This window comes from Maylandia zebra, linkage group LG6 (genome assembly GCF_041146795.1).
Source record: "Maylandia zebra isolate NMK-2024a linkage group LG6, Mzebra_GT3a, whole genome shotgun sequence".
Classification (NCBI taxonomy): Eukaryota; Metazoa; Chordata; class Actinopteri; order Cichliformes; family Cichlidae; genus Maylandia; species Maylandia zebra.
The window spans coordinates 19,054,199-19,070,104 of record NC_135172.1 but is presented as its reverse complement, the minus strand read 5'-3'; the positions used below and the strand labels follow the sequence as shown (position 1 = coordinate 19,070,104).

Sequence of the window (15,906 nt, the reverse complement as noted above, 5' to 3'; positions counted from 1 at the left end):
ATAGATAGATAGATAGATAGATAGATAGATAGAATGCTATTACGAGTAAATTGCATGTTATGCAAAACCTTAATATGTCTGTTATAACACAGCAGAAATAAAGCTATCTTCCAGCTCCACGTTTTGACACAGATCACAGTTCACCTTAAGTTGGCAGACTGCACGGACGGCACGTATCGTTTAAATCCTGAGCATGTTCAGCCAGCCTCCCTACAGAAAAGTCTCTCGTACTATGTGTACAACACCTGGGGTTTGTTCACCCTACTTAAGCAATAATGACAGACAACACGGCGATGATTAAATAACATGTTTACCCTCAGTGTGGTCAGAAATACATATTCAGTGGGAACACAGCGTATAGGCTACAGCCTGACTTCAGATCAGATTATTAACATGCAGAAAATTATCACTAAATAATGTGTTGTTCAACAAAACTGTGTCAAGTACATTATGAATTCATATTCCTGGTGCCTGCTTGCACCCACCCCTCCCACCGCACCCAACTCCCCCTCCCCCCCACCTCTCGCAGCATTTAGATGCCAAGGTAGAGTGAGCTTTAAGAGCAAATGCCCAGATTGCATTGTGTACATCCGAGTATGCTTTGGTGTTGAAATATCACTTGATTCTGTTGCACAATAAATTTGACACGTTTTCTAATTGGAGATTGGAGATATATATAAAATATGACATTGTTTTGCAGATGTGCAATAAAAGATGCTAAGCTATAAAGGTTTGCATGCGATAACACCTTGTGAATTTGGCAGTTTTTGTTTGTTAATCAGCTTTAAATATACTCACCACAGACTTTTAAAAAAAAAAATACACCTATCAGGTATCAGCTTGGACCCCATTTTCAGAACTGCCTTTAATTCTTCGTGGGATAGATTCAACAAAGTTCTGGAAACGTTTGGTTCATATTGGCATGATAGCATCACACTGTTTCTGCACATTATGAGAATCTCCTGTTACACCACATCTCAAAGTTGTTCTGTTGGATTGAGATCTGGTGACTGTGGGGTTCAGTAAAATCTTTGTCATGTTCAAGAAACCAGTCTGAGATGATGGTACTAAGGGACCCATAGCTGGACTGGCTGCTGATTTTTTGTTTTTATGGGCCGATGTTTTTTTTGTTTTTTGTTTTTTTTTCTCCGTAACCGTATAAACACTGAAAGGTGGTGGATTGGCCAGATGCTGGGAGATGTGTAAAAAATAACTCAGTTGTTTGGTGGCGGCTATCGTTAAGTGATGACGTGACGAATCCTACTTCCGGGCCTAAAGTAGTCTGCGTTTAATATGGCTTTTGTGTTGTTAACATGTTTAATGTCTATTCGGGGCCTGAACCAGGTGTAGGACTGGACTCTCCCAAACACGTCACTATAAGACTGGACTCTCACACACGTCACCACACGCACCACCACACATTTCCTATAATCCTATAATTCCTATAATTTATAATCCTTATCTTTATAATCTCTTCTGCTATTTGCACATTCTTTACTGTAAATTCCTAAGTTAATTTGTAAATTTTTGTAGTAAATTGTAAATATTGTAAAACTTTTCTTCTGTCATTTAATGGTCGGGCATTGTACAGCTACAAGCATTTCACCCCCATGTCATACTGTGTATGGTTGTGTGTGTGTGACAAATAAAAATTGAATTTGATTTGAATTTGTTATGTATTTTCTTCTATTTAATTTCAAAAAGCTCCTAAAACAGTCAGTGATCACTTTTGACCTCCCTCGGCTTTTATTACTGCTAATCATTTATTTAAGCTCAGTTTTTAAAACCTTAGGATGTAACTACAGCCCAGCCCATGCAGCAGTATATGAATGACTAACCTCGTATTGTGGATGGATTATCTCAGGTGTTCTCCTGGCTGAGGTTTGGTCCTTTTACAGCATCCTGGCATGCGATTACATTTGTTTCTGACCACCGAGAACACTCACGTTAACTTTTATCAAGTGGAAAAAAAGTATTATGCTAACATAGCTGTGTCGCTAGCGGTCACATAGCACATCATTATATACCAGCTAGCCAAACTTCAGTAACCCTACAAACGTCACTGCTGTTTAGTTTTCTGTCTTCATTTATGTTGGAAGTGATAACAGAGCTGTACGTTTTAATTTGTTTCCAAAACCCCGCAGTCAGGACATGCTTTAATGTATTTAGATAGAAGCTAGCGAGCTAACTTCCTGCTAACTTCTAACTCCGTTAAATGTCATAAATTCCGTTTTCATGGATGCCTGGATGTTAAACTCAATTGTTACACCTGGTAGAGCAGAACGCTGATCATTTTATTAAAGATGAAAGACTTTAGACAGTTTTTCAACTCTCAGTATTGCCATAGTGATCGTTTGATATATGGACCTGCAGCGGAGTTTAGGCCCAGACACGGCTAGTGACGTCAGACTGAACAACCGGATTGCGGAGCTTCCACAGATTCAGTAACATTAGCAAGTGGTGGAGGCCAGCAGGTGCAACACGCTGGCAGGTGGATGACGGAAAGGCAAGAGGAGCAGAGACCCGAGGCGGTGAGCTGAACTTCAGGTAAGAAGTTATGACTTGCAGTCTATCTGGGTCAGATATAAACGAAGTTTAGGTGGAGTTCGTTTTCGTTATGCTGACTTTTTACAGTCAGTTACAATAACGGTTAGTTATGTCTATAACTTCTGTTCCCTGAAGGAGAGGAACGAGGTACAACACATAAGTATGGGATATCACGCCCTCGCGTGTCCTGGCTGAAGAAACCTTTATTCACGCCTTTACGGCAGATGACGTGTGATGACACGCGCAAGGCCCCGCCCGCACATATAGCCGCTGCCATCACCGTCATCCCTCAGTTCGATAGCCGCTCTTCACCGAGCCAACTGCTCAGTGGGGCCACCCTGTGTTGTACCTCGTTCCTCTCCTTCAGGGAACAGAAGTTATAGACATAACTAACCGTTCCCTTTCAGTCGATTCACTCGGTACAACACATAAGTATGGGACCTATATACACGCCCCGCAGAGCAGCCACCGAACCGGAACGGGACCACCACATCCTCAGTGAGTGGTAGACCCAGCAGAAAGGACAGCATGAGCCACCGAAGGGGCTGTAACGTCCAACCGATAAAACCGCACAAAAGTGTGCGGCGACGCCCAATTAGCCGCTGCACAAATATCAGCCACAGGCACCCCTCTAAAAAGAGCCCATGAGGTCGCCATCCCCCTGGTGAAATGAGCTCCCACCCCGTGGGGCAACGCAAAACCTCCGGTGCTGTATGCCAGCGAGATAGCTTCTACAATCCAGTGGGACAGCCTCTGTCTGGACAGAGCTCTACCTCTATTCGGATTAGCGAAGCAGACAAACAACTGGTCACACAAACGCACATCCCGAGTGCGCTCAATGTAGGTGCGTAGCGCACGCACCGGACAAAGAGAATGCACCCTCCTCTGCTCCTCAGATTCAAAAGGAGGGGAGCAAAAGCTCAGCAACTCAAACTCCATTGAACTATAAGATGCAGGCATGACCTTGGGAAGATAGGCGGCATTCGGACGCAATACGACCTTGCGGCCATCAGGAGAAAACTGTGTGCAGGCAGGATGCACAGACAGCGCATGAAGGTCCCCCACTCGCTTCGCCGAGGCCAAAGCGAGAAGTAATGCGGTCTTATACGAAAGAAGTTTCATATCTACCGACTCAACGGGTTCAAACGGAGGGCCACAAAGGGCCTCCAGCACCAAAGACAAGTCCCAAGCAGGGACACTGGACTTAAGCACGGGCCTCAGCCGGCGAACCCCTTTCAGAAAACGCACGGCGAGGGGATGCGCACCTGGTGTCACCCCGTCAAAACCGATATGACAAGCAGATATAGCCGCTAAATAAACCTTGATCGTCGAAAACGAAAGGCCTTTATCCAACAGCTCCTGCAGGAATGTCAAAACATCCACAATAGAGCACTGAAATGGGAGAGTGTGGCAGTCCTGGCACCATCGCTCGAAGGCTCGCCATTTGTAAGCGTACAAGCCTCTAGTAGACGAGGCCCTGGCGCTCTGAATCGTCGCTACCACACTAGGTGGCAGACCCTTAGCAACCAAGTTTAACCTCTCAGCAGGTAAGCATGAAGGTGCCACAGATCCGGGCGCGGATGAAACACTTCCCCCCCCGCCTGAGAGAGGAGATCCCTGCGGAGAGGAAGCTGCCAAGGACTTGCTGCAAGCAGGCTGATTATTTCTGCATACCACGACTTCGCGGGCCACCAAGGGGCCACCAGGATCAGAGAGAGGGAATGCCGACGCACCCTCTCCAGAATTGGAGATATCATTTCCACTGGGGGAAATGCATACAGGAGCACGTCTGGCCATTGGTGCGCTAGCGCGTCCAAGCCCAAGGGTGCATCGTGGTCGATTATGGAGAAGTACAGGGGGCAGTGAGCATTCACCCTGGAAGCAAAAAGATCTATTTGCGCCTCGCCAAATAGATCCCAAATCTGAGCCACTATTGAAGGGTGTAACCTCCATTCTCTCACCAGAGGACCCCCCCTGGAGAGAAGGTCCGGCCCCAGGTTCAGGTGGCCCGGGACATGGGTGGCTCTTAGAGTCAGAAAATGAACACTGCACCATAACAGCAGAGAGCGAGACAGCTGCAACAGGGGAAGAGAGCGTGTTCCTCCCTGCCTGTTTATATAAGACACCACTGTTGAATTGTCCGTCCTGACTAAGACATGCTGGCCCTGCAGGACTGGACGGAAACGCTTTAGAGCTAAGAACACTGCTAACAGCTCTAAGTGGTTGATGTGCAGCTGGCGCTGAGCCGCGGACCAGATCCCTCTCACTGACGCACCCTCGCACAGCGCTCCCCACCCACTTAGGGAAGCATCTGTGGACACCACCTTGCGAAACAACACCCTCCCAATCCGAGAGCCCTGGTGCAGTAGCCCGGGCTCCCTCCAAGGACGGAGAGCTAGCATGCAAGACGCACCTCCGGAGGTGACGCGAAGCACACAAACGGTGAGAGAGAGTCCAGCGTTGAAACGCTCTCATTTTCAACAGCCCAAGCGGCACTACGGCGATCATAGATGCCATCATGCCCAACAAGCGCAATATCGTCTGGAAACGCAGTCTGCGTCCCAGCTGAAATTGAGCGAGGCAGCGATGAAACGCGGCCACTCTGTGCTCTGACAACCGTGCGCGGCTGGAAAGAGAGCATATTTCCAGACCGAGAAAAGCGATCTGTTGACCTGGGATTAGCGAGCTCTTCTGAAAGTTCACAGAGAACCCCAGTGTCTGAATGTGTGACAGAACCCGCGACAGCTGCGTCTCCGCCTGTTCTCTGGAGCAAGCCACGAGAGCCCAGTCGTCCAGGTAGGCCAAGATGCGGATGCCCCTCTTCCTGAGGGGCGCTAGCGCTGCCTCGGCACATTTCGTAAAGGTGCGGGGAGCGAGCGACAGCCCGAACGGCAGCACTAGGTATTCGTAGGCTACGCCCTCGAATGCAAACCTCAGAAACTGCCTGTGTTTCGGGTGTATAGCGACATGAAAATAAGCATCTGTTAGATCGATTGTCGCAAACCAATCTCCCGGGCCGACTGCACTCAGGAGCTGTCTGAGTGTTAGCATCTTGAACCTGTACGTTCGCAGGTACGTGTTCAAGACTCGCAGGTCGAGGATGGGACGAAGCCCTCCCCCTTTCTTCGGAATGACAAAATAACGGCTGTACCAACCTTTGTCCGTCTCCGAAGCGGGGACCACCCGTATTGCTCTCTTCTGTAATAGCGCCTGTATTTCCTCTCTGAGTACCAAGGCTGCCTCGGGGTTGACAATCGTGTTCACGACTCTTTGGAAACGAGGCGGCTTGACCCGGAACTGCAACCGGTAACCCATGGCAACGGTTTGCAGCACCCACGGAGAGGGGGCGCAAGCGCGCCACTGAGGGAAGTGAGCAGCCAGCCGGCTGGCCTGCAGCACTGACGGCGGGGCGCCGTCGCCCCCCCGTGTGTCTGCAGGGGACTGCATCCCCTGCCTGACCTGGCTCATTTCGCCTGCAGGTTGAGCATTTGAGATTGTTTGAGAGTAAACCACACTCTTTATTGATTGCAACATGGGAACATGTACATTTATACATTTTGTTGGGTGCACCTTTTCCGGGGCATAACAATGAAAAACAGCGGGAACACTCGATGTGGTCGCTTGAACATTCAACACATCTGAACCGTGTGCAGGGGTTATGTGCTTGGGAGACCGCGATAGGGAAGTGCAGCGCCTTCTGGGGCTGACAACCTGAACAGAACTTAAGCGGCACCTCTTGTGCGGCAACAGAGGGGTAAGAGCAGCGTCTCCCTGCTGCCGGATCCCTTCCCCACTCGCAATCACAGCTAGGAGGGTTGAGGCTTCTTCCTCCTGGGCGTCGGGTCCCGTCGGGGGCCCGGGGGAGGGCCTTTGCCCCAGGCCGACTGGCGTGGAGCTCGGGCCGGAGTACGTGCTCTCGCCGGCGGCCCTCCCACTCCAGCAGTGGGCGCCGGTCTCTTGCCAGCTGTCAGAGGAGCGGCGGGCCTGTGAGAGCTAGCAGTGGGCTTGGGCTGGGGCTGGCGTCTGGGGATGATGTCGCGCAGAGCTTCCGTCTGCTTCTTCCTCAGATCGAATCTAGCCTGAATGGCTTCAAGTGAATGTCCGAATAACCCAGCCGCAGACACTGGTGCGTCCAGATACACAGCTCTGTCTCTATCAGGGACGTCGGAGAGGGTCAGCCACAGGTGCCTCTGCGCCACCACTGTCGAAGCCATCCCTCTGCCCAGGGAGAGCGCTGCACAGCGAGACGCACGGAGGATGTAATCCGTGGTGACTCTAACCTCGTTAAGAAGAGGTGACAGCGGGCTGTCCTCCGGAACCAGCGATCCAAGCTCCGCCAGGCACATTGCTTGGTACGTCTGGAGCATGGTGACGGAGCTCATGGCTCGAGCGGTGCCGGCCTGAGCCCGATAAATCTTCTCCAGCTGCGAGGCCGAGAATCTGCAGTGCTTGGACGGCAGAGTTGCGGGGCCACCGACACCATGGTTATGGGACGGGGCCAGATAAGCAGCCAGAGACGGCTCCATAGGGGGTGGGTTAGCTAAACCAGCTCCCTCGGCGCCGTCCAATTCCATGTACTGTCCATAGCCGGGCACCGTGACGCGGGTAGACAGAGGTTTGTCCCATGACGCTGTTAGCTCGCAGAGAAAGTCTGGGAACATGGGGAGGCAGTTTTTGGCCGTTGCGGGCTCCGGTGGAAGGAAAAAACCCGCAAACCGCGACGGCTTCCGAGCTGGTGGAGGAGAGGGCCAGTCCACCTGCAGCTTCTCAGCGGCACGGCGAAACAGGGAGAAAAGAGAGGTGTCATCGTGGCCGACCGGCGCAGCAGCGGCGGCATATTGGGTCGACAATGAGCTCTCCTGCTCATCCTCCGACAAACCATGGATGTCCAGGCCGATGTCCAGCACGTCATCGTCTTCCTGGGGAGCGCTGGCGGGCTTCAACCCAGGCTGAAGCCCGTCAGCGCTCCTGCATGGTTCCGGTCCGTCATCGGCTAACCCGTCAACGTATTCCATGTGGTCAGCCCAGCTAATCGCGGGGACATCGACCTGAAAATTTTCGTCTTCGGACTCGGACGAAGCCGGGGCTCCAGACTCGGAAAGAAGAGGGTCATGCCGTGCGACAGCCGAGCGTCCCAGCACTCTTTCCACAAACGTCACCCGTCTTTCCAGGGTCGAGCGTCGGAGCTGGCGACAAAACGCACAAGCTTCGGGCTCCGTCAACGCTCTCCTAGCGTGGACGATCCCCAGGCAGACAGGGCAGGCATCGTGCTGGTCGCTGTCGTGCAAAGAGAAACCACATCCCTGAGGACAGGGGCGAACAGAAGATTTCTGCTTTGCTCGCTTCGGTTTGGAGTCCATTCCCAAAACGCAAAGCGAAACGCTGCACAAGAAAAACTTGAAAATAGCGCTCCGCGGGCAGCCTACGCACCAGCTGGGCGGTGGAGGCTAACACCAACAGGGGCAGTTAAGCTAGGTTCAAGTTGGCAGACAACGGAGCTAACTAGCAGTAGCTAGCTAGCCCAACTCAGCAGAGGTGTTCTCAGCGAGGTGAAGAGCGTAAGAACTGAGGGATGACGGTGATGGCAGCGGCTATATGTGCGGGCGGGGCCTTGCGCGTGTCATCACACGTCATCTGCCGTAAAGGCGTGAATAAAGGTTTCTTCAGCCAGGACACGCGAGGGCGTGATATCCCATACTTATGTGTTGTACCGAGTGAATCGACTGAAAGGGAACTCGTACTGCGTACTAGCTAGCATGACGGAGTTTATATACTGCTGGGCGGGTGCTATGATATTATTGATGTTGAACTTGTTTTATCTTATTTTATTTATAAGGTTAGTTATTAGAGTTTCCAACCGTCCTGTAAAAAACGGAATCGTCTCGTATTCAGAGAAAATATTGTGCGTTTGGTATTGAGGTGAAAAGGAACAGTTTGTCCCGAACTTAAGCTACAATGAAAAAGACACAAAGCTGAAGTTATTCTGTGTCTTTGCTGCACAGCTGCCTCTTCTCTCATTCTCTCCCCTCCCTCTCCTGTTTCTACTTCAATCATGAAACTGATCAATGATCGGCTTTTCTCTCTTGTTTGTTTATCGTCCACTTTGCGCCAGAACGGGGAAACCGGCGGATGTTGCGCTAAACAACAGCAGCACGTTTAAGCTTGATCAGCTAGAATTTATTTAATATTAATTTCTAGCATCAGCTGATGTTTGCTGGAGCCACAGCTGTAAAAGCTGCTGGTCATGATATTGGTTTGGATATCTGGTGAGAGGGAAACATGAAGATGAAACCAGGAGATGTCCTTACTCAATCATCAGAGCTGAACAGGTGATGGAGAAACAGGTTTACCTTTTAGGTGACATGAATCAGTTGAAGAGAAGTTATGAACTGTTTCTGAGAAATAACACCAGGATCCTTTTCCTGTCAGCTGACAGCTGGCAACTGTGCAGGGGTGGGTCTAGCAAAGTTTTGCCAGGGGGGCAGGTAGGGCATTAACAGGGAGAGGGGGGCACAAAGAAATACTTTCTTATTCTCATTTAAAATTTCTCACTTTTAACAAATAATTATCTGAATCTTACAACAAACGTTTTCATCTGATGTCAAATGTATAGAAATCCATTATTGTACATAGTAATTTTTTTAGGGTCCCATTTTAATTTCTTCAGAAGTAGCTAAGTACTGTATATGATGCCAGTATTTTCCCACATTTTCTAGATACTGTACCAGTACTGTGTGTAAAATGCCATCAAAAAGTCAATTAAGTTTTATTCTTTCTCACCTATCTTCCTGTCTCCTTTTACTTATTAAAGGTTGCCATGTTAGAAAAAATATTTTGCCCTGCCATGGTGTTTATTAATGTGGCAAATGAATGGTTTATGAAAATATATCTAAATCTGTCATCGGTAATCAGTAATGATCATGTCTCACCTCTAGTCTTCTCTGTCTTAATTTCAGGTTTTCACCATGTGTTGTAGATGGTTCAGGAGGTTAACTCGACCAAGCAGTCTACTTTCGGGTACTGTTTAGAATACCAGAATAGGGAGGATGGTGTAGGTTTAAGTTTATCAGACTGATACATATATACCAACAAGATAGTGTACATCACTGTCACAACAGCGTTTGTTTTCATTCAAAGGATTTATGGTTTTTCCTATAATACCATGGTGGGCCGGTCACCAGTCAAAATGCCCGGGCCGATTTTTTGTCCCAGTCCAGCCCTGAAGGGACCCCATGTCTGCCATATTTTAACCCTGCTATCTAAATAAGACTGATCAGAGATCAAGACTTCTATTGTCGAAGCTATCAGCTTAAAGCAGTCTGGCCATTGTCTGGCATCAACAAGGCATTCTCACTGCTGCGCTCACTGGATATTTTCTCTTTTTCAGACCATTGCTGAAAAAAATCCATGATTGTGTGGGAAAATTCCAGCAGAGCAGCAGTTTCTGAATTGTACAGACCAGACTGTCTGGCATAAAAAAACATGTCACATTTAAAGTCACTTAAATCAGCTTTCTTTCTACTTCATCAGGTCATATTGACCTAAGGCTGTGCGATATGACAAAATATATCAGAAGATGAAATTACAAAATCTATTGTTTCATATTATGCGCTATCGTTTGTTTCATGGTGTCACAAAATACCCAATTTACAGCAACATTGTTTCATCGTTTGGATGGTCACCATGTGGATGCAGGCACAGAGGATACCAGCATGGCCAGTGAAGATGAGGCAGAACCAGGTAGCTCCAAACAGAAGGACCAGTCAAAACAAACTGAGGCCCTTATTCCTAAACAAGGGGCTACCTCTGTAGCATGGACATGGTTTAGTTATGAAAAGTCTGATGCGGACCAGAAAACTGTACTATGCAAATTATGGCACAAGACTCAAACACGGCAAACCTCTTCAACCACCTACACAAGAATCACGTGAAAGACTATGGAGAGAGTTTACGGATGAGAAGCTGTCAAGAGCTCAAAATAAACCTTAGACTCAAACATTAGTACAGGCGTTTCCCCACACCAAATACTACAAAGAAAATGGCAGCCGTTACAACTTGTATATGAAAATATATAGTTTCCTGCATCGGTCAAAACACTCGACTCCAGGTACACAACGCCCAGCTGAAAACACTTCACATAAGTCAAGTTGCCCGAGATTCAAAGAATTTACAGAAAATGCACTATTTTGTGATATATATAGCTATCGGGATGAGAAATGCCTCATCGGGATATGAGATTTTGGTCATATTGCGCAGCCCTATCTTGACCAACTTTATGGGCTGGAATCCACCTCTGATGCTTGTGGACTTACTTCTCTTCCACCTGGCACACACAACATATCAACCATCCTTGGCTCCATCATATCAGTCAGCTCTCTCTCTTTACAACTCAGAGTCCCCACATTTAAAGCCCCTCCTCTCACCACCACACCTCCACCTTTTCTTCTCTCTCTCACTGTCCTCAAACACACCTTCACCCCCCTTTCTCTTCCTTTGCCAGCACTAGCACAGTTTCCCTGGCACCCTGTTGACCAACAGCACCAGAGGCAGTTGTTGTTAACATGTCAGAGCTTGGTATCTTAACAACAAGATATACTTTCTGGAGTGGTTGTGAATAATGTTGCAAAATGATCTTTTCTGTTCAACCCAAACAATGATCCTTTCTAAACCTTTCCAAATTCAAGGTTCAAGGTTCTTTATTCGTCACATGCATAGTTATGCAAGTATAACACACAGTGAAATGTAACCTGACACGCTCCACGACTTGTGCAAAGGGGGGTGGACGACATTATATATAATATATACATTAGGTGAATGTGCAGCAGTAGCATGTATGCAGCAAGCAGGTGAATTCTGTACATTAAGTGAATTAAATAACAATAGACAATCTGACTATTTTACAAAATACACAATATGAATTTTAAATTAAAGGAATTTGAGCCGGTGGGTTTAGAGTGTCTAGAAGAGAGTCCTGTCTCAGTCACTTATGGATGATGTGAGAGGGTGGGTGTGAGTGTGTGTGTGTGTGTGTGTGGGGGGGGGGGGGGGGGGGGGGTTCTTAACACAGCTGTTCCCAAAACAGGATGTGATGTTCTGTGTGAGGATGCTCTCCACATATAGAAAATCCTGAGGATCTCTGGAGAGACCCTGAACTTCCTCAGTTGTCGTAGCTGGTACAGGTGCTGCCTAGCCTTTTTGGTCTGGACCTGAATGTGGGCAGACCATGTCAGGTCTGAGGAGATGTGGACACCGAGATACTCGAAGGACTGCACCCTCTCCACTGGAGCTCCATTGATGATAATGGGCTTGTAGTCTCTGTGCTGACTCCTTCTGAAGTCCACCACCAGCTCCTTGGTCTTGCCAATGTTCAGCTGGAGATGGTTGTCCTGGCACCATGATGCCAGATTCACCAGATCGTTGTTGGAGAAGCCGCCCAACACCACTGTGTCGTCAGCAAACTTCACAATGGTGTTGGAGCCGAACTGCTGAACTGTAATCAACAAACAGCAATCTCACATAGTTACCCTGTTTCTTGTCCACGTGGCTGAGGGTGGTGTGCAGGATGTGGCCGATGGCGTCCTCTGTGGATCTGTTGGGTTGGTAGGCGAGCTGGAGCAGATCTCTGATGTCTGGGATAGAGGAGGAGGTGATGTTCTTCAGCAGCCTCTCGAACACCTTCATTACTACTGAGGTCAGTGCAACTGGCCAGTAATCGTTCAGGGATGAGGGTTTGCTGTTCTTGGGCACAGGGATGACGGTGGATCTTTTGAAGCATGTGGGGACCACAGACTTCGCCAGGGACTCGTTGAAGATGGAAGTGAACACACCTGCTAGCTGGTCAGCACAGCAGCGCAGCAGACGGCCGGTGATGCCATCTGGCCCAGCCGCTTTCCTTGTGTTCACTCTCCTCAATGCCGCTCGGACGTCATGCTCCATGATGCTGATCACCGGTCTCTCGCTGATGATGTCACTGTCCTCGGTAGTCAGGCGGTAGTTAGCATTAGCCGCCTGGCTAACCTCGAAACGGGCGTAGAACTGGTTCAGCTCATTGGTGAATGCAGAGTCGGCGTTGATTGGCGAAGTGTCGCTGGCCCTCGTATTATACCGACTGTTATTTTGTCTGTAGAGGGTGTGCAGATATTAAGGGTGTATAACTTCCTCAGTGTATACTTGCGCTTTTAAATGGAAAAAGGCTGAGGGGGCGGTGTGGCAGCAATTTTTCACACCAGCCTATTAATTAACGAAAGACCAAGACAGACTTTTAATTCATTTGAAAACCTGATGCTTAGCCTTGTCCACCCCAGCTGTAAAACTCAGAAACCAGTCTTACTTGTTATCATCTATTGTCCACCTAGGCCTTACACAGAGTTTCTCTCTGATTTCTCAGACTTTTTATCTGATTTAGTTCTCAGCTCAGATAAAATAATTATGGTGGGTGATTTTAACATCCATGTAGATGCTAAAAATGACAGCCTCAACATGGCATTTAATCTGTTATTAGACTCAATTGGCTTCTCTCAAAATGTAAAAGAACCCACCCACCACTTTAATCACACTCTAGATCTTGTTTTAACATATGGCATAGAAACTGAACATTTAACAGTGTTTCCTGAAAACCCTCTCCTGTCTGATCATTTCCTGATAACATTTACATTTACAATAATTGATTACACAGCGGTGGAGAGTAGACTTTATCAAAGTAGATGTCTTTCTGAAAGCGCTGTAACTAAGTTTAAGAATATAATTGTCACGGTCCTGGGTCTCCTGACCCAGCGTTTTTAGTTCTTTGTGATTTTCGTATTATTGTACTTGTGTGATTTATTCCATGGCTTCTAGTTTTGATCCCTTGCCCTTCATGTCTCCCTGTGTGCCCCTCTGTGTATCTGTGAGCCCTCGTCTCTCCTTATGTTTTATTCCATGCTTCCCCTGCCCATCATGTCTAAGTTCTCCCCGTGCTCTCTCTTCCCCCTGTGTGCCCTCTATGTATTCATGAGCCCTCGTCCCCTTTCGTGTTTATTCCGTGTTTCCCCTGCCTGTTACGTTGGTGTTCTACTCGTGCTCTCTCTCCTCCTGTCTGAACCTCTGTGCTCCTTGTTTCACCTCTCCCGTCAGTGTTCAGTTCACCCCGCCCTGTCTCGTTATGGTTATCAGTGTCACCTGTGTTCCCCGTGTGTTCCCACTCCCCTCGTTAACCCTCTGTGTATTTCTGTCTGCGTCTCCCTCTGTTCAGCGTGACGTCGTCCCTCATGTTGTGTGGATCTCCCTGTGTCTCTGCGTATGTTAGTTTTTCCCCAGTCTAGTTTTGTATCGCCTATCATCTTCTGTTACGCAATAAAGCTGCCTTTTGAGTTTATTCCCTCGTGCCTGTGAGTCCTGCATTTTGGGTCCTACTCCTGCCTGCCGCACAGCGTTCCATGACAGTACGACGTCACCAGTAATGGACCCAGCAACTCACAACCCCTCCGCTGAGCTCCGGGAGGATTTGATCTATACGGTGGAGTACCACTGTCAGGAGTGGGAGGCGCTGCCAGGAGACGAACACCGGGAGGTCGTAGCCGCCCGTCTTCAGCGGATGGTGTCCGGACTCCCGTGGCTGTTCGGCGCGCTGCACCCCCACATCCGGGACTTCCTTGTTTCCACCGTAGGCGTCCGCCCGGAGCTGCCTCTCCAGTGTGAGGGGTCGGAGGACGTTCAGCCCGGTCCGCTGGAGGATTCGCGGCCCGGCTCATCTCCTCCCCCCTCTCGGCGAAAACGGCGCTCACGCCGCCGCCGCCCTAACGTTTCTGAGCAAACTCCGGTGGTGAGTGACACTAACTGTTTCTTCCATGCCACTTCCAAGTCGGACCAACTCGGACAATATTCTGCTCCTGAGTCCGCTGTTTTTCAGAAGCCGCCTGTAGCCCAGACACCAACTCCACCACCACCATTTTCGCCCGAAGCTCTGTCAGCCGCCCGGCCCGAAGCTCTGTCAGCCGCCCGGCCCGAAGCTCAGTCGCCACCTCCACCACATTCAGCCTCGCTTCCCGTAGCACAGTCACATCCACAGCCTGACTTACTACAAACCTTATTTCAATCCTTAGCCCAATCAATAGCTCAGTTGGTAGAGGAATCATCAGCCTTATCGACAGCTCAGTTAGCTCCCTCGCAGCCCTTCACAGCTCAGTTAGCTCCCTCGCCGCCACCCGCAGCTCAGTTAGCTCCCTCGCCGCCACCCGCAGCGCAGTCTCCAGTGTCCCCAGTGCAGTCTCCAGTGTCCCCAGTGCAGTCTCCAGTGTCCCCAGTGCAGTCTCCAGTGTCCCCAGTGCAGTCTCCTGCAGCCCTGCTGTCCCCAGTGCAGCCTCCTTTAGCACAGTCACCCACTCAACCACCAGCACCACAACCGTCACTACCTCTAGTTCATTCCCCTGTGAAGTCAGTAACTCCACCACCTACTCCACTCTCACCACCACCGTTACTACAGACATCAGTTCAGTCCCCTGTGCAGTCATTTACTTCTCCACCGTTAGCAGCTCAGGTCCCCGTGTGTCCAGCAGCTCAGCTCGCACCTGAACCTTTGGCCCAGTTCCCCGTAGCAGTGCGGTTTTCTAGCCAGCTTAACATTGAGCCCGGGGTCCCAATCCTCTCTGGCTCTACTTCAGCTCCTGCTGGAAGCTCGGATGAGCTCATCCAGGACTCCGCGGCTCCCACGCCGCCATCTACCTCGTCCGCTGGGGGTTCCAGTGAGCCCGGCCAGCACCTCCCTGTCTCCGCTGGAGGGTCCGAGAGGCCCGTTCAGCCTCCTGTCTCCGCTGGAGGGTCCGAGAGGCCCGTTCAGCCTCCTGTCTCCGCTGGAGGGTCCGAGGGGCCCGTTCAGCCTCCTGTCTCCGCTGGAGGGTCCGAGAGGCCCGTTCAGCCTCCTGTCTCCGCTGGAGGGTCCGAGGGGCCCGTTCAGCCTCCTGTCTCCGCTGGAGGGTCCGAGGGGCCCGTTCAGCCTCCTGTCTCCGCTGGAGGGTCCGAGGGGCCCGTTCAGCCTCCTGTCTCCGCTGGAGGGTCCGAGGGGCCCGTTCAGCCTCCTGTCTCCGCTGGAGGGTCCGAGGGGCCCGTTCAGCCTCCTGTCTCCGCTGGAGGGTCCGAGGGGCCCGTTCAGCCTCACGCCGCATCAGCTGGAGGGCCCGAGGAGCCTGTCCAGCCGCCATCTGCGACCGCCTCGTCGTCGCCTGGCCCGGCTACATCCGCCTGTGCTGCAGCTCCGCCTGGCCCGGCCTCAGCCTCTGCAACCTCGCCTGGCCCGGCCTCAGCCTCTGCAACCTCGCCTGGCCCGGCCTCAGCCTCTGCAACCTCGCCTGGCCCGGCCTCAGCCTCTGCAACCTCGCCTGGCCC

The 15,906-nt window shown here is 50.2% G+C and overlaps 1 pseudogene; it reads right to left on the bottom strand.

Annotated features, from left to right (window-relative positions):
* Positions 1–3,987: 3,987 nt before the first annotated feature.
* LOC143419097 (uncharacterized) lies at positions 3,988–7,907 on the bottom strand (annotated as a pseudogene).
* Positions 7,908–15,906: the final 7,999 nt, after the last annotated feature.